General features: G+C 46.3%; 1 protein-coding gene across 2 annotated transcripts in view; it reads right to left on the reverse strand.

Moving 5' to 3' along the window:
• Positions 1–11,818: 11,818 nt before the first annotated feature.
• The window catches only part of LOC149351526 (endonuclease/exonuclease/phosphatase family domain-containing protein 1-like), a 33,176-nt gene continuing 26,052 nt past the window's right edge, over positions 11,819–18,942 (reverse strand). Inside the window, exons 11-12 of one of the 2 annotated variants that reach the window (XR_016290613.1) lie at positions 16,630–18,743; positions 11,819–16,380 (exon numbers count right to left, since the gene is read on the reverse strand). The gene's annotated coding sequence lies outside the window, so the exon portion shown is untranslated. Of the gene's footprint in view, positions 18,744–18,942 lie in introns of both variants that reach the window. The other variant, XM_089580890.1, reaches the window with a different exon arrangement.

An 18,942-nucleotide genomic window follows, 5' to 3' on the forward strand; every position in this document is an offset into this window, starting at 1 on the left:
GAAATGTCCGTTTCCGAACATCTTAGGGATGACAGGGTTGACAATGGGTTGTTCGACAAAAGTCTGAGCACCCGAAGTGTAGTGACTAGCGGATATCATGCGCACGTTAAATGCGGTACGGGAAGTTCCATGGACGTCTCTAGGTAATTTACATCCTAATTTTAGCATCCGAAGGACGTCGGAATATCCGGCATGGACGTTCATTCGGCCGCCTTTTTTTGCATAGCACGGTCCCAGGGATGTCTGCAGTTCCTATTCGGGATCAAACTTGGCGTCCATCGGACATCCGGTAGCGAACGTCTTTCGTAGATTCCTCGGACACCGGTGGTCCATTAGGCCTGAGTGAGCAGAAATATTTCTTGTTGGAAAAGGTTGGACTAACACTTGAACCGGTGGTGCTCAGTATAAGGCTTCAGTTATAGAAGGTGGTATAACGTCTAAAGAAATTTCAAATGGCTCTACACCGTTCCCACAATGGCAATTTATTAAGTTTCCACTGCTCAAAAAAAAAATAATACAGCCCGAAATTTCGCTTACATCGCAGGCAGCTCCTTGCGCGGTAGCCGCGCGCCTGTGAGTGCACTAATTTGCTGTTTCTAATTTTTGTTTCCTGTGCGTAGTTTAGACCACAAATAGTTCCTTTTTGGTGCAAACCTACCGCCTCCCCCGCCCCCGCCCATCGGGTGCCCCCCCCCTGGAAAAATTTCTGCGGACGCCCTTGCATACAGGCGTTTTGTGGGCTGCGTTGGGACTAATTTTGCGTAAAGAAATTTCAGGGCACCTTCGCACGCACAGCACAGACCTGCAAGCATACGAATCTCGCCGCTCTGCTTTCAATGCCAGCATGTATTGTCAATTTCCGGAGCCCTTCACTACGGCGTCCATCATAGCCCGAGTCGAATAAACCAACCATATTGAAATGCTCGACTCCCCAAACTGCGGCCACCAGGTGGAGAGACCGCCGCCAAGTACGTTTCGAGCCCCTATAGTCTTTGCTTCGGCATCCAATCCCCTCGAGGCACGCCATCAGCATAACCCATAGATGAAAACATCCTCGGACCGTGGCATTTCTCCCCTTCGCCGTACACAAGACACTGCAACGATTCCAGCAGTCTATAGTTTTTTTTCTTTTTTTTACCGTTTGTAATCTCCCATATCTTTCGCTCATCCCCTCCCCATATGTATGGTAGCCGACCACACGCGCATATACACGGTTAACCTTCTTGCCTCTCCTTTCTCCAGAGGAATGTTTCTGGGGTAGGTCTACCCACTGTGGCATACCTTCTTCGCTGTTGTATTCATGGCAAACTGCGGCACTTCATCAAACGTGTATTTAAAGCTTGGTGAAGTCCGATCGAGTGTTCGTATATTTCTTTTCGCGCCAATGTTAATGTTAACGCCGTAGTGCTGCCAAGGCAGGGGTGGATTTATATCGGTCACGCCATCAGCATAACCCATAGATGAAAACATCCTCGGACCGTGGCATTTCTCCCCTTCGCCGTACACAAGACACTGCAACGATTCCAGCAGTCTATAGTTTTTTTTTTTTTTTTTACCGTTTGTAATCTCCCATATCTTTCGCTCATCCCCTCCCCACATGTATGGTAGCCGACCACACGCGCATATAAACGGTTAACCTTCTTGTTTCTCCTTTCTCCAGAGGAATGTTTCTGGGGTAGGTCTACCCACTGTGGCATACCTTCTTCGCTGTTGTATTCATGGCAAACTGCGGCACTTCATCAAACGTGTATTTAAAGCTTGGTGAAGTCCGATCGAGTGTTCGTATATTTCTTTTCGCGCCAATGTTCATGTTAACGCCGTAGTGCTGCCAAGGCAGGGGTGGATTTATATCGGTCACTCTTGAGGGGTGTGGGGGCCACCATGAATTTCTTTGACTTATTTCGTAAAAAAAGAAGGGGGGGGGGGGGGGGGGGTTCAAGTAGGCCGACCAATATATTGCATCGAAATGACTACAAGCGATCGGTACCACACGAAATAGCTACTCGAAGTATTGTTCGGACTGTTATACTCTTGCGCTACCACTGGCTTCCGCTACCCCATACGGAAGCAAGGAGCTGATAACAAAAATATGCATAGGCAGGCATCAGATGCACATTTAGTGCGCATTTGAGTTGGCTTTCCCGTCGTAAGACCCGCGCCGTGGCGAAGCCAGCTCCGTCGATCTGAGATTCGGCTGAGCTCCTGAAATGTGCGATGGAACAACGGTAACAGCTATAAGATGCAACATGGATCATTCGCATTAAAAAGCAGTGCTCATTGCCACTATACGTGGAGTGGCGAAATGAAGGCTACACACACACACACACACACACACACACACACACACACACACACACACACACACACACACACGCACGCACGCACGCACAGAGAGAGAGAGAGAGAGAGAACGCCAATTTCGATAATTCGAATTTGAAGGGGTCTGAAAATCTGATACAATCAGCCGGCGCTGGAACTCAAGGGCTCGATCGGAACGAAGGGCTGATGCACTTCATTGAGCAGCTAACCGCATTGGATACGTCATGGCGTTGTTGTAACCGTACTTCGGACCACGTGGGCCCGATCAAGCCGCTACCGTGAACATTCATCGAGGCCTGCTGTTGTAACCGTAATTCGGACCACGTGGGCCCGATCAAGCCGCTATCGTGAACATTCATCGAGGCCTGCTGTTGTAGCCGTACTTCGGACCACGTGGCCCGATCAAACAGCTACCGTGAACAATCACCAAGGTCGACAACCCCGCGACGACCATGGGAAGTGGGATGTTTGGAATGCCCCTCCGAGCCTCAGCGGATTAGTGTAGCAAGAATGTCGAGGGCCATTGTCAGCAGAAACCCCAGCGACCACAGCGGAGATGACCACTATAGCGGCGACGAAGGCAGGCGAGGCCCAGGAGCTTTTGTCCGAGCAACCACCGTGAATGCGGAGGCGACTTGGCGGCGCCGGTCACGCTGGCGGATAATTGAAGAATTCTGTGTCCCCGACTCGCGTTCTGGGAAATCGGCGGGGAGGCAAGTTCATTCCCCTGCTGGAAGACTTCGGGAGGTTCCTTTCCCGCTGGGCTGGTTGAGTCAGCATTCTCCCCCTCTCATCGACCCAGCTGCGTTAGAGTGGAAAAGCTCGCACCTGCCCAGCCGTGGGTGGTGACAAGAACGTCCCCTTCGGTCCATCGGATTGGACAGTGCTCGTCGACCATTATTCCCCAGCCAGGGATCTGGGGAAACCGGACGATATTTAACTCGGCCGTGAGTGTGGCCGAGAAGCCTGCTAGCTCCAGTCGACTACGGTTGACGAAGACGTTGCCCTTCCACTGAGAGCCATTCTCAGTCCCGCTCTATGTAAATAATGTAAATATGTGAATACAGTTTTTCCTTCACTTCCCCTACTCCCCGTCTCCGGCCCACGTTTCCTTCCTCCTTCGGCACAGCGGCGGTGCTCTTGGATCCGATGCCTGGTGGGACACGCTTCTAGCATCGGCGAAACATATCAACTGGTGGCAGCGGCGGGATCTTCCACGCTTGGTCCTGGCTTCAGCAGTGGTGAGCGCTTGACTTTCTTTAAGAATCTGCCAGGCTTGATAACTCTGGAAATTTATCACTTCCTGTAGATTGTTTTTCTGCACGTGCTCGCTTATGCATTTCACGTAGCAGCTTGTATTGAAAGTCCTCGTTCGGAAGTTGCCATGGATTTGAGCAAGCTAAAGAAGCCAGAGTTGATGTTGCTGTGTGAAAAGCTGGGTATTGAGGCCAGGAAGAGTCACAGAAAGCCGCAGCTGATTGAGGCTATTAAGGAATGTGGTGCTAAGGAGGAGGGTGACAAAATTTGGGAGACCTGGGAAGTCATTCAGGAGGGAATCAGGTACGCTAAGGAGGAGGCCGACAGGATTGAAAGGGAACGCAAGGAGAAGGCCGACAAGGTTGAAAAAGAACGCAAGGAGGAGGCCGACAGGGTTGAAAAAGAGCGCCTTTGCCGCAAGGAAGCCGCTAAGAAGGAGGCTGACAGGATTGAAAAAGAACGCTTTTACCGCAAGGAAGCCGCTAAAAAGGAGGCCGACAGGGTTGAAAAAGAATGGCAGGAGCAATGCCGTAAGAGACTCGCTGAGCTCGAGGAACTACGAAAACTAGAACAGCAGGAGCTCATACGTACTACTCAGTTTCTCAGACAGCGAAGGGCCCGAGATCGGTTGCGGACTTTTCAGAGAGGCGAGAGCTTCAGAACGTTCCTCGCGAATTTTGAACAGGTATGTGCGGAGGAGGAACTAGATCAGGGCGAATGGTCAATGATGTTGCTGGCCATCCTTCCTTGCGATGTCAGCGCGGTATTAGCGCGACTGTCCGATGAGGATGCCAGAAACTACGACAAAGCCAAAAGTGCCCTCTTCCGATACTTCGGAATTCGCATACAGACCGAGTCTAAAAGCCGAAGTGATAGCAGCGGGCCGCGCTCCCGTCAGTGCGTCAGTGACCAGCCAAAGAGCCTCGCTTGGTCAGCTACGCACAATGTAGTTGCTCAGAAGAACAGTGGCAGTCGGGAAGTTGATGTGATGATCTGCGGCACAGGGCGTCGTTGTCTGTCACCTGACAGCGACTGTGGCGCTCCAAGCCAGAGCGCGGCGTTAGCTGAAAAGCGCGATGCCGCGCAGATTTTCCTTGCAACCCTGAAAGGCGTAGGCGCAGAGCAAAAATGTAGTCCTCCAGAAAGCAGTCGCGCGCTGAAAGCGGCAACTGCAAGTTCTATTGTAAGCGAGGAATGCGTCTCAGCGCTGCCTCGAAACCATGATCAGTTCAGCGATGAGGGAACGACAGCCGCTCGCGACCGAACACCAGAAATTGAGTTATGCTCTACTGAAACCAGCGTGTCTTTGCCCATTGCCCGCGTCGCGATCGAGAGCCCGCTCGGGGTGCGTCTGACCGAGGCAGCCATCTCCCAAAACCTGCCTAAGCAGCATCCCTCGATTTTCCCTAATCGCTTGATATGCTGCCCCAAGAAAAAGGCCTTTGTTTTGGAGATAACGCTGCGAAGGTCCTTACCATTTCGAAGGCTCGTGAGGTCGCGGCGCCAGCAGAGCACGTGGTTGAAAAGGGCAAACCTGAACCTGTAAGCCCGAAGCCTATAAATTCTCACAGTGGTGAGCCAGAGCCGGCTCTAGTAAAGACTGGCGATGAAACGGACGCCGGCGACTTAAACTGTGACGGCTCCGCGTTACCTAACGGCGAGCCAGCCCAGGACTTACTCACTACTAGCACAGGGGTAAAGAGTACCGATAGTAGTGCAGGCGATAGTGAGTCTTCCGAATCAGGCGCAAGTGATGAGCTGGGGCTAGGTGAGGAATTGAATACCGATCTAGTGTTGCCCCACTCAGATGGCTTTCTCGAACTCCTTCGTGTGGACAGAGAAACGTTCACCGCTGAGCAAGAGAAAGACCAGTCTCTACGCAACTTGAGTCACCAAAGTGACATAGGTGTGTCACGGAAGAACATACCTTTCCAGCTCCGTTCTGGCCTGCTGTACCGCCAGTATAAGGATAGGAAAGGTATCCAACACGACCAACTTACTGCCCGCGTCGCGATCGAGAGCCCGCTCGAGCTGCGTCTGACCAAGGCAGCCGTCTCCCAAAACCTGCCTATGCAGTATCCCTCGATTTTCTCAAATCGCTTGGATGTGCTGCCCAAAGAAAAGGGCCTTTGTTTTGGAGATAACGCTGCGCAGGTCCTCACCATTTCGAAGGCTCGTGAATTCGCAGCGCCAGCAGAGCACGCGGGTGAAGAGGGCAAACGTGACCCTGTAACCCTTATAAACTCTCACGGTAGTGAGCCAGAGCAGGCTGGATCACAAATTGGAAATGAGGCGAACGCCGACGACTTAACCTGTGACGGTTCCGCGATGGCTAGTGACGCGCCCCGCAAACCAACAGCGAGGGTTTCCACGGAGCGGCAGCGTAAAGAGGTGGCCAAACGGGAAGAGTTAATTAAGGGGAAAGTGCGGCTCTTGTTGACTGCTCGACTGAAATCCGAACCGCGTAGCCGCCCCAATTTGGCACCTCGGTGCTCAAGAGTTCGCACCCGCCCCGTGGGAACACAAGCCAAGAGAACGCAACGCGCGAACCCGATCCGAGAGAGACGGATACGCTGGCACGGCATTCGCACTCGTTCGTTCCCTTCTCGCATTCTGCTTTCTGAGCGTCAGCTAAACTTCAGAACCGCGAGACTTGGACGAAGAACAGTGCAGGGTCCCAAGCTGAAGTTCCTAGCCTTGTGTAATTTTGCACCTGCTAGAGTAGCTATCGGACCGCGGCCGCGCAGGGGGCGGCTGAAAAATAGGAACCAGTAAATTCCCTGAGTCGCACCGCTGTTTGCGGGCGGGTTCGAGGAATAACCCGTTCTTGAGTTGAATGCTTGTCTCTTTTGTTCATTTAACTCTCCTGTACAGAAATGCAAGCTGAAATTCCTAGCATTATGCAATGTCTCATCTGCTAAAGCAGCTGTCGGACCGCGGCTGCGCAAGGGGCGGATATGACGCATAATCTCATATTGAGTTTAATGCTTGTTTTTTGTTTTTTTTTGTTCATTTAACTCTGATACAAAAATGAGAGCGAAATTTTGGAGCTTGGCATTGCGGGACTCAGTTTACATGCGTTTCAGAAAATTGCGAGGTAATGACAACGCTGATGGCCTCAGCCGAAGCTCTCCCGTGTAATGCCCTTTCCTGACTCCCCAGACGTTAATCCGCTATGCAAATTTGTATTTTGTTTTTTTTTGCTTTAGCGGGAATCATTTTGTCTGTTTTGTATGTGTGTTCAGCAGCTCCACCTTCCCTTCGTGCTCTCACGGGCGGTGGCTTTCTGTGACATAAACCGTGCTACGGCACCCCCCCAAAATTTTAGAAAATTTTCCTCCCTTTTGGCTAAACAAGCTCTGTGTATTCTGGTTTGGTCAAACATGTCAACTTTCGGAGGAGGACGTAAATTTCACGCTACAGCTCATTTTCTCTAAAGAGATTTTGTTGACCGAAAACAGCTTGGCGGTTCTTGAAGTCAGTTTGGCGCTTTCTGCTTGTTGGGCTTTGGACTTTGCTGGTTGAGCTCGTTACAGCTGTCAACGAAGCAGGAAGAACCTTTGGGCCCAGCTGTGACCAAAAGCCGAACGGACACAACTCCAGGTCTCTGCGCGCAGCAGCGTTGGCTGCAACCACTACGAGACCTCTTCGGGCGGCGGACGTGCTGTTGTAACCGTACTTCGGACCACGTGGGCCCGATCAAGCCGCTACCGTGAACATTCATCGAGGCCTGCTGTTGTAACCGTAATTCGGACCACGTGGGCCCGATCAAGCCGCTATCGTGAACATTCATCGAGGCCTGCTGTTGTAGCCGTACTTCGGACCACGTGGCCCGATCAAACAGCTACCGTGAACAATCACCAAGGTCGACAACCCCGCGACGACCATGGGAAGTGGGATGTTTGGAATGCCCCTCCGAGCCTCAGCGGATTAGTGTAGCAAGAATGTCGAGGGCCATTGTCAGCAGAAACCCCAGCGACCACAGCGGAGATGACCACTATAGCGGCGACGAAGGCAGGCGAGGCCCAGGAGCTTTTGTCCGAGCAACCACCGTGAATGCGGAGGCGACTTGGCGGCGCCGGTCACGCTGGCGGATAATTGAAGAATTCTGTGTCCCCGACTCGCGTTCTGGGAAATCGGCGGGGAGGCAAGTTCATTCCCCTGCTGGAAGACTTCGGGAGGTTCCTTTCCCGCTGGGCTGGTTGAGTCAGCATTCTCCCCCTCTCATCGACCCAGCTGCGTTAGAGTGGAAAAGCTCGCACCTGCCCAGCCGTGGGTGGTGACAAGAACGTCCCCTTCGGTCCATCGGATTGGACAGTGCTCGTCGACCATTATTCCCCAGCCAGGGATCTGGGGAAACCGGACGATATTTAACTCGGCCGTGAGTGTGGCCGAGAAGCCTGCTAGCTCCAGTCGACTACGGTTGACGAAGACGTTGCCCTTCCACTGAGAGCCATTCTCAGTCCCGCTCTATGTAAATAATGTAAATATGTGAATACAGTTTTTCCTTCACTTCCCCTACTCCCCGTCTCCGGCCCACGTTTCCTTCCTCCTTCGGCACAGCGGCGGTGCTCTTGGATCCGATGCCTGGTGGGACACGCTTCTAGCATCGGCGAAACATATCAGCGTATGCGGTCGCAACGAAAGATACACGGAAATAAAAAGGGCGGGGGGAAAGGAAGGGGTGACGGACCCGACGGATGCCCTGCCTTGACATAACGGTGACAGGGAAACCAAAAAGAAATTGGCTAAAGGCAAATGGTTGGTAGTCGCCGGTCTTGAGTTAGTAGCCGATGTGCTCGGCCAAATAAACTTGGGCCAGCGTCGGGCAACAGCTGACCAACTGCTATGTTGGCCAATGGATGGCAAAAGGCAAACAACCAGCCACTGGTAAACGCCTGGTAATAGTTGGACGCCAATGCGTAGGCAAGCAAGCAATACCAGGCCACCACTGGGCACCAACCATGTCGGGTAAATTTTGGGACAACTGTGTATTACTGGGGCACAGCCGCTCGTCTAAACACTACATGTTATATCTTGACCATACATGTAACAGCCGGCAGAATATTTTTCAAATATACAAAGTATGAACTTCATTCATGAAACGTGCACTCCACACGGTCGTGTGCCTGAGAACATCGTTTCATTACATTTGCGAAATGTTCGCAACAAAGATTGCAGAGTGAACTAGCTATCACATTTTTCTTAGATATCTGCCATGTGGTCCACCAAGTGCATTTATCATTTGTGTCATCACAAATGAATCAATCACAGAATCACAAATGAATAAAAATATTGCTTAACAAGCAAGAGCCACTGGCTCCGACAGGAGGGTTTTAGATTTGGATTATTACCTCGTGCAAATTCTTTGATCGGTGGATGTATGCTCAGCATGTTGGTGCCACACGAACTCCTGGTTTCTATTCCTTGACCTGCATGTTGAGTCTGCTTATCGCTAGACACTAGTCTTTGTGACAGCGTGGTACTAATATTCAGATTTCCCCTGTAAATATGCTGACACTGGGCCAATCAACTACTCCATTGCTGCAGACCTTTATTTTTCGCGTTTAAATTAAAGTAAATGCGAATTAGGCTTTCTGAACATTTTTCACGTATTTTGTAAAGCTGCCATTTGGTGTACTCACTACTATAAAAGGTTATTTATCGTTAGGTCGTCGTAGGGCTGAGCATGACCCGGCGTCGGCAAGCGGTGATCGGCCCATGCAAGGCCAATGTCAATCCCCAACAAAGGTCCGAGCTGGTTTGCCGAGCTCGGGCCATGGATGACCTGGTTGGCTGCCGGACACGGGGTATCCATGGGTCATACCTGCTTTCCCCCTTGGGGATGTATTACAACCATCGTAAAAAGTAAGGAGCCCAAGGTGTTGCTTCTGGGCCACGCTGCGTGTTTCATTGTAGATCACCAGCATTACAAAATTTCTGAAGGTGTAAGGAACTCTCCTATTTGAGTTAGGGCTCCCACAAATACTACAAGAGCCACACTACAATGCTTAGAAGTGCTTGCCCCCCTTGGGCTACTTACTTTTGACAAAGGCTGTACGTAACGCACGCTGGGCAGTGAGAACACAGCTGGCAATAGGCGGTACCAGCAGCAGCTAGTTCTTTAAGGGGCTTCAGCAGCACCGCAATAACAGCACGCTCAGTCACGTGATCAGTTGCCTAGGTTACAAGCACATGACCACTGGCTGCTGGACCAGAGCATGGAAGTTAAGGTGGCCAGCATAGTCTGGAGTCCAGATGCTCGCCCGAAATGGCCGGTGGTGAGCCGGTGCGCTTTCATGCCTGCTAAGGCAGGCCAACACAACGGCTTGTTTGAATTAACCATTGCATTCGCTGAAACGTTTAACTATGGTGTTTTTGCCCATCGAAATACACAGAGTTCTACAGGGCCCGCGGCGTCAACTTGAATTAAGAGAGCTCATATCGAGATCTCACCCCCGCACGCACTCAAAATTGGCTATATTGTCAAGAAAAAGATCAGAGGCCACCTTACCGATTCGTTAACGAAGGAAATGCGTTCGCATTTAGGTTGTCGGTCTTGCTGTCTACGTTGCAATTCCGATCTCTTTCATGCAATGAAATTCGGTACCCTTCACCATCATTACTTTATGTAGACACAAACACAAAGCCACTTCTGACAGACACTGACATGCGGTCTCCCTGTCCGTTGAGTTTCTGGCAGACGGACGCTCGGTGCCCCACCACCGCACATGTACTCACCATCGTTTTCCGCCAAGAACCGCTTGAAACCAGATTTTCCTGCCATTTTCACATCACGCCACATTTTGGCACCAAAACTGCAAATCCACCCACTATGCCAGCTTAACCCATGTCAGGTGGGCATACTACTAAATTTTGGAGGTGGGCCAACTGCCATATTCCAAAAAAAAAAATTTTTTTTTAGGAAAGGAAATGGCGCAGTACGTCTCACATCTCGGCGGACACCTGAACCGCGCCGTAAGGGAAAGGATAAAGGAGGGAGTAAGAGAAGGAGGAGGTGACGTAGTGGAGGTCTCCGGAATAATTTCGACCAGCTGGGGATCTTTAACGCGCACTGACATTGCACAGCAGAAGAGCGCCTTTTGCGTTTTGCTTCCATCAAAACGTGGCCGCTGCGGCCGGGTTTGAACCCGACAACTCTGGCTCAGTAGCCAATTGAGTGGGAAATTTTGGAGGTGGTCCAAGTGCCAAATTTTGGGGGTGGGCAAAGTGCTAAATTTTTGGAGTGGGCCAACTGCCAAACTTTGAAGGTGAGCTAAGTACCAAATTTTGCGGGTGGGCCAAGTGCCAAATTTAGTGGGTGGGCCAATTTGCAAATTTTCTGGAGACGGGCCAACTGGCGAATTTTTGGGTCCTTCAGAAGCTCAAATTTGACGCCGCTCTCCGATAGGGTTCCAGTGGGCTTACATGATCCCGTTGACGTCATCTCCCAATTGACCAATCAGGAAATTTCGTAATGGAGAAACCAGGTGGTTTTTGCAAGGCTGACCACCTAAATGCTATTTCATTAATAGCACCAACACTCTGTATGTCCACAACACGAATCTCTTTTGATCAGTGTTTCAGGAAATTAAATCATGTACTTTTTGCTTATTCTTGTTGTAAGCAAACGAATTTCAGAACACTGCAAATCATTTTGTTGTGGGAGCAGTACTTTTCACATTTTTAAATGCCACTGATAGCACAGGCTCTTGAAATAAATTTGGTGCATAACAGGACTTGTGCATATCAGTGACAAGTGGATAACAAAGCTGGGTGACACAACATCAGACTATGAAATTCCCTTTGCTGTTAACCACATTTTCATTTGAGTTTCCATCTGGAATAAACACTATCCATTCCATCTGCATGCAACCCTCCTTTGTTCAATCTGCTTCTGCTTCCAGTTCACTCCAAGTGTGCTGAGTTCCAATCTCTAAACAAATCATCCCAAAATCATCATTTTGAGACCTTTTTGATGACAGCCATATAAGCGGCTGAAGATGCACAATGAATTCTACACTTCTACTGGAAAGAAAGCTCTCTAGCAGTATCCTTTGCTTTTTAGTTTCCAGCTACAGAAACCAGGACATACTGATGAAGCACACACCTGCAGTAAGCTAAGCCAACATGGTGTTTATACCAGCAAAAGTGCAGAGGTTTATAAGATCACTGTAGAAACAAATCTGGCATATATGGAAGCCCATGATGCTAGCAATAATAAAACACATCTTTGTAACAGTTAGGGTTCTATAACAAGATGTATTATTCAACTTGTACATATTTCGATCACTACAGGATCAACTGACACAGAATCACATGTATAGGTGTTGCCCACAATTAAGAACAAGTAACACAAGTGGGACACAAGAAAAACACACTGCAACAAAAGCACAGTAGTCTCAACATTTAGATTGAGCATATTAACAACGGCATATTTCACATTTAAGCTGCTTGAGAAAATACGTAGAAAGCTGAAAGGAAAATTGTCTTTAAGCAACTTGCTGTTTCCCTTCATTCACAGTGTTAAACGCAACTCTAGTAGATTTACACAAGCAGATAAAGAAAAGAGGTATGATAAACATTAATTTTCCTGTTGAAAATATTACTCAAGAATGAAAATTATCACGTCTATTCAATATGAACACTACTGCAATGTTACAGGGTCTGAGTAGCCACCTCCCACTTGAAGACGAGTTAAAAATGTTATTAGTGCTTAACAGAAGCTGCATCACTGCTTTAAAACAAGTAACAGTGCATTTGTACACAAAATTAGGACAATCTGGCCCCATGTTCTAAAATGACACCTTTCATACAGCTTCCACTGAAAATAATACCTGCCGCTTTCGCACAGAAAACTTTTGAAAAAAAAAAAAAAGGTGACCAAGGAAGGTTTAGTTAGTGACTAGCAGTATACTGGAAGCCAGACCATTCTGAACTACTGCCCACACTTGCAGCCTGTCACAGCATGTGCACAGAGCATGGAACATGAACATTAAATTGCGTTGGTAAAATTTAGGCTGACCAGAACTAGGAAAGGACCATTTTCCTTGTGTAGCTCTACTGCATTACATGGTAAACAAACGTCTACATGAGGTACACATGTGCTCAACAGGAGGCAATAGTCGTTAAAAAAAAAAAAAGGCAGCAATCAGAGGAAAACTGTTCCTTCACGAAACTGTGCTCACATTGGAAGATTCAACTGACCATGTATTGCACGGAGGACGACTGATAAAAAAAAAAATGCCCGAGACACTTTGGAAGACTGAAGCGCCACAAACCTGCAACTAATTATTTTGACACACATGAACAGCACAATGGATAAGCATTCATATCCTGCAATGTTGCATATACTTGAATCCTCAAGAATTATTGGAGCATTACACTGCACCAGTTGCTTTCAACAGTATGCTGCTGGAACATGCTCTCCAACGAGAGCAATGCACTCTATGCTTTACCAGTGTGCTGTGCAAAATTGACTTTTCCAATATATAACAAAATTACCAAGATGATGCTGTAACTAATCACAGGTAATGCATAGACATATAGTGCAGCTCCTGCGGTAACTACAATTAACCCTCTTTTTGCAATCAACTAGGTGCAATAATCCACTTTAGCAAACAAACATCTATTAGACTGATTAACTTGACTTTTCTCGCACTACTGTAAAAACATGTGAAAGTTGTAGCCACAATCAGAGAAAAATGCGGATATTAAAGCAATTTACACCTCTTCATATGACAGTTTAGCATGTGTTGTTCTTTAATCTTAATCAGCTGGTTACTAAAGAGATGAAAAGTATTTAAAACCTTAAGAAACACTGAAAATCCAATAAAATTGCCTGCCTAGAAAACGCTGCATAAAAAGCAGTACTATGCATGCTGCACAAAGCAGTAAAAATTTGCACATTAGTTAAAAGCCAGCTGCACAGCAGTGCAGTGCAGTGGGTGAGCACAGCTTGGGTGGGCTTTCCAAAACATGCGCAGCGCAGTAGCGTAAGCAAAAATGCATCTGTACTGGGAGAACAGTTTGGTTTTTCTGATCACACATTACACCAGCAAAATCATTCCAGGTCTTACTTATATAAAGTTACAAGCCACCGAAGTGAGTATGTGGTTAAAGCATTTCAACAAGCCCAAAATAACTGAAAAAAATTAAGGTGGTAAAGGTAAAAGTACTACTATTGTAAGTCTTTTTTCACTCATGTCATTGTGTATTGTGTGCTCTTTTAATGTGAAAAGGATGAAAAAAAAAAAGTTGCAATCAATCACTGTAATGCAATTTCACCAATGTAGCTTTACAATTACAACTTCTGGCACTGTTACAGATGATGGTGGCTGCTAGAAAGGCAAAGGCTCACTCCTGTCGGCACCAGAATGCCGTTAGTCCCTCCAATAAGCAGTCCACAAAAGCTCAACAAAGGTAACCCTTATCACCAGCTCAATGTGCACCTTAAGCTGACTTGCTCACAAGTTCAACAGTAGCAAGTTATTAGAGTGCATTGGTACATGCTCTAGATACTACAGTGATTAATCTATACAAAGATAAATGTTTTTTTTTTTTCTTTGAGCAAGGGGAATGTCAAAACCAAGCAATACATCAAAATACAAACAATCCTGAGAAAAACCTTTCTGAAAAATTCAACAGCATAAAACGTCAGTAAATGGGATACAACCAAAATATAATAATGGGTGCTGAGCAAAACATTCTTCTATATTAGGAATTGGAAGGGTTTTAAAACACTACACGTCAAATATACCATGTTGCAGTGGAAAACTACACAGAAAATTTTCAATGAATTTCTTGGACAGAACAGTGCACAAAGCATATTAGGTATGTATAATAACAAACAGAAGACAACTTATACTTTGCTAATGTGTTTGGACAATTTAGAAAGACCAGAAAGTTTATAATTCTTTGAGACACCACTAGCCAGAACTACAAGCAAACTGAAAAAATTTTCTTCAATTAACCTAGCTTCAGAAAGTTAATCTAAATAGAGAACACGGTAGCATATTGCAAACATCAGTTTCACTTCCCTCCAGACGACGGTTTATGCAATAATAGATGAGCATCAGCCCCACAGAAACATACCTTGATATGTATGGCTACAGTTGTGCAGTGGCCTTATACGATTTGACAAAAAAAAACAAACAAACTTATTTCACAAATTAAAATGAATGCAATTAAGCCTTGAAAATAAGAAAACAGAGTGCAGTATTAAATATGTTCTAGTCAGATGGTCATAAGGTGCCTGATGTTACCTGGTGTAATGAAAAATGCTCGCAGACCTTAAATATTTGTTAATGGCATTTGCAAATTTTTTCATCCTGCAAATGGTTAACGCATATCAAATGGCCAGGTCCACAAATGCTTCTGCTAAAAATCGCTTGCCACATGTGAAATTTTCCTGCCATGGATAGAATTGCATCAAGTCAGGTGACCTTAAGAAAACTTCACATATTAGGTGATGCTCCAATAATTTTTTTATGAGAAGCAAAGTGAGGAGGCTACCAGGATGTGGAAATACAAATGCTTGAAGCATTGTTTTTCAGTAATGCAAACAATTAAAGAGGTGTAAACCACTAGTCAGACATATTTATAACCTCCTAAAAAGTGGCAGTAAAAGAAAAGAAAGCACAGGAGGTGGGACAGAAGAGGAGAGCCAAATGACATGGCAGCTGCTTAATCAACTAGCTGCACCACTCAACAGAAAGATGTGAAAGCTATATAGGCCTGAAAGGTATGCGGCTGATGCAGCGATTTTGGCTGCTACTTCAGTCCCGGTTTTTTTCACACCCTAGTGTATGCAGCCAGATGACTGTGTCACTTAAACATTTGAATCACACATTTAACATGCTTGTTGCTAATTCAAGAAATTCGGTGAATTATCATAATGCACGATACTGCATACTGCAAGACAGTATGATGGCAATAAGCTTGTCACTAAAAATATGCCACGTATAACAGCACATTGCACAGTACCTGGAATGTTTTGTCTGTTCAACTACACAACAGTGTAGGAAACAGGACACTTAGAAGACAATTGTAATTTACTCTGCACTAGAAGACTTAAATAGTCAAGTGAATCTCAATTTTTGTGGAAGAAGTGCAGCATATATCATGGGCTGCTCTGCTGTCTCGATATTTGCTTTCAGTTCCCGTTGACAATAGAAATGTAGCTCTTAATAAGCACAACAAAAAATCTACCCTGCAGTCTATGTTACAAGTTGCTGGTTTAATTAAAGTCTTATAGACCAGGGTTTCGAAGATTGAGGGAGCTGAAATGGCAATGTAGCTCTTTTTAATAAGCACAACAACAAAAAACCTACCTTTCAGTCTACGTTACTAGTTAATGGATTAATCAAGGTCTTATAATAAAACCTGGGTTTCAAAGATCATGCTGAGTGACCATACTGTTTTTCATACTGATGAACATCATCTGAAGAGCAGAACAGCAGGATAGAAAGGCTGCAAAAGATAATTTTCCACTGCAACACCAGTAAGAGTCTATGTACTGAGGGAGCCAGTAATGCTGCAGCTTCCAGTGAATCAGTAAAGTGCAGCAGTAGGGACTAGAAATCGGGGGATTCCCACAATACATAGCATTACTGAAATATTCTTTTCTTAACTACAGAAAGCTGTTACTCAGGAAGTAAAAGCTTCACTATTTTTTAGTAGCCTGAAAATACTAAAAATGTCTACCTGTTGCCAAGTTACGACAAAAATAAAATAAAAATAAAATAAAATAAAAAATCTCAGCAGATGAGTGAAAATGAGCTGCCATGTTCAGCTGGGGCACACCTGTGGAGTTTGGTTTGGTTTATTGGGGTTTAACGTCCCAAAGCGACTGAGGCTATGAGGGACGCCGTAGTGAAGGACTCCGGAAATTTCGACCACCTGGGGTTCTTTAACGTGCACTGACATCGCACAGCACACGGGCCTCTAGAATTTCGCCTCCATCGAAATTCAGCCGCCGCAGCCGGATTCGAACCCGCGTCTTTCGGGCCAGCAGCCGAGTGCCGTAACCACTGTGCCACCGCGGCGGGGCACCTGTGGAGTTTGTCTCAATTCTCAACACCACACTAATTCAGCAGCCCATGAAGAATGCGAACTGTGTGGATGCCTCTCGGCCTGAAATTTAAAACTGCCACCATGCACCCAGTCTTACGCACTCCAGATGACCACATCACAAAAAGCAGGTACTCTAAAAGCAACAACATTAAGAACACCAAGATTGTAAACAAGACACTTTAAGAAGCGCATGCGTAGCCTGCCTGGCTACAATTATCCAAGAGAGTGGTTTCATAATTTTGCATTTGTGAAAGATCACTCGTAAACGTGCACAAAGATATATAGAATTAACAAAATTGGCAATGCACAAAAAACTCAATCATAAAAGTGCACTAGAATTATTAGTAGGATCAGAGTAAATAACAAATAACATGGTGCTTCTTGGGCACACTATGTGGGCTTTTGCTGCCAACTCTCCATGTTTTGTTCTACTGTCACACTTCTAACCATTTCGTTCGGGCCTTTGAAGGCATAGTTTAAAAAAATAGATTTTTTACCAAGCCGTTACATTATAAAAATAAGCTTTTAGTCCACACAGAAATAATCCATAGCTGGATTAGCTGCCGAGGAATAGTGCCCCCAAGATTCAAGCCTTTAAAATGAGTAGCACCAGGCGCCAAGCAAGATTTTTGACTGAAATCAATGAATCCTGTCCTCAGCCAAAGAATATTGACATGCTATGGCTAAGCAATGCTAGTGGCACTTGTTTCTTTATTTCATGGCATCAAATGAAGCCCCTGAATTTGAACATGCATAGCCCCAGCTACACAAGGCTTAACAAAACAGGAGAGTTGACTTGGTACATAACTAAGAGCAATACCATCTTAAAAAGCAGCTAAAAAGGAGGCAAAATGCACTCCCTGTGAAGAATGCTTCTATGAAGTACAGCTGTCAGACATGACACACACAGACAAACACCCACACTGGCTTTTCCCAGTGCAGCTGGTTGAATCTCCCTACAAGACAAAATATGGCTAAGCTGCGCAGAGGAGATGAGATTAAAATTTGATTTATGATAAGTACTGCTGAACAGTTATAGGCTGTACGCAAAACCTCTGCACAAGCCTTTTTTCATGACTCCACAACATCACTTATTCTGGTTATCCATAATCTCTGTGCAGGTGCAACAGTAATGCAGCTCCATCGGCCTCTTGAGGTATGTACAGATATACAGAATAAATTCACCTATTCACTCCAAAAGTGACTTGATCTTCACAGGCCATACAAAGGTCCAGTTATTTACAGTTAAAACACCAACCACACAGAAAACAAGGCAAATGCTCTGACTTAGGCACAGTTCATCTCGCATCTTGAGTTCCATGGGTTGACAAAAACTGACAGAAGCATTTCTGCTGAACTAACATACTCCGAGATGCAAAGCACTTTCGTGAGGTCCGATCACAGCAAGTGCTAATAATAAACCTATAATGTAAAACACACAGCAAGGTATCAGAGTTGTATTAAAAGTCAACAAAGCTACACGACTAGGTCAACATGTCCAAGCAAAGTAGCGTCTCCAATGGAGAGTGCCAAAGGCACAGGGGACATTTTAAAAGCATGTCACACAAGTGTCAGGAAGAAAAGGGTTAAAATATATGCGACACTTGTTTGCTATCATGCTGCGCCATTCCAAAAATACGCATCTAAGCCACAGTTCTCCTTAAAAACACTGAAGAACATTACCAAGCACACCAACTGCCACTGATAAGGCATCAGAAAGACATCTGACAAGGGCTTCAAAAATGCATCTTGCCACCTCAGCAACTTAATATCGTTCACTCCAAGACTTGCATGGCAGCAATTGCTCAAAGATGCTTCACAGCATCATCTGAAGGTAGGTGTTCTAGGGAGAACCAAGCTATTGGCAGATGACATGCAGAGCCACCATGAAGTTTTCCATCCAATTCTACCACAGAAGAAGTGGGAATCATAAAACGACATGTCAGGACCCAGTCTCAATAATATGGCACTGCATAACGGCATACATATACAGCCAGTGCAAATTCCTGTGATGAACAATGAAGGCAGCAACCCCAGATTTCTCTATGCTGGCCAGCTGTAGCAACAAAATGGCCAATGACTGTCCGCAGCACCTGCAAGAAGAAAGCATTAATCACATATAGGCTCTTCAAGTGCAAGGTAAATTTCCTCTTGAGACTTTTGAGAAGACCCAGGTGGACATCAACAGAACGCAGGCAGCACCAGCTAGCCACCCAGTGTATGATCTAGACAGCCTACCAGGCTACAAAAGGTTGCATGCCTTATCAATAATCTAAGCAGTGCAGCACACCA

This window comes from Amblyomma mixtum, chromosome 3 (assembly GCF_055824585.1).
Source record: "Amblyomma mixtum isolate Tamu chromosome 3, ASM5582458v1, whole genome shotgun sequence".
Classification (NCBI taxonomy): domain Eukaryota; kingdom Metazoa; phylum Arthropoda; class Arachnida; order Ixodida; family Ixodidae; genus Amblyomma; species Amblyomma mixtum.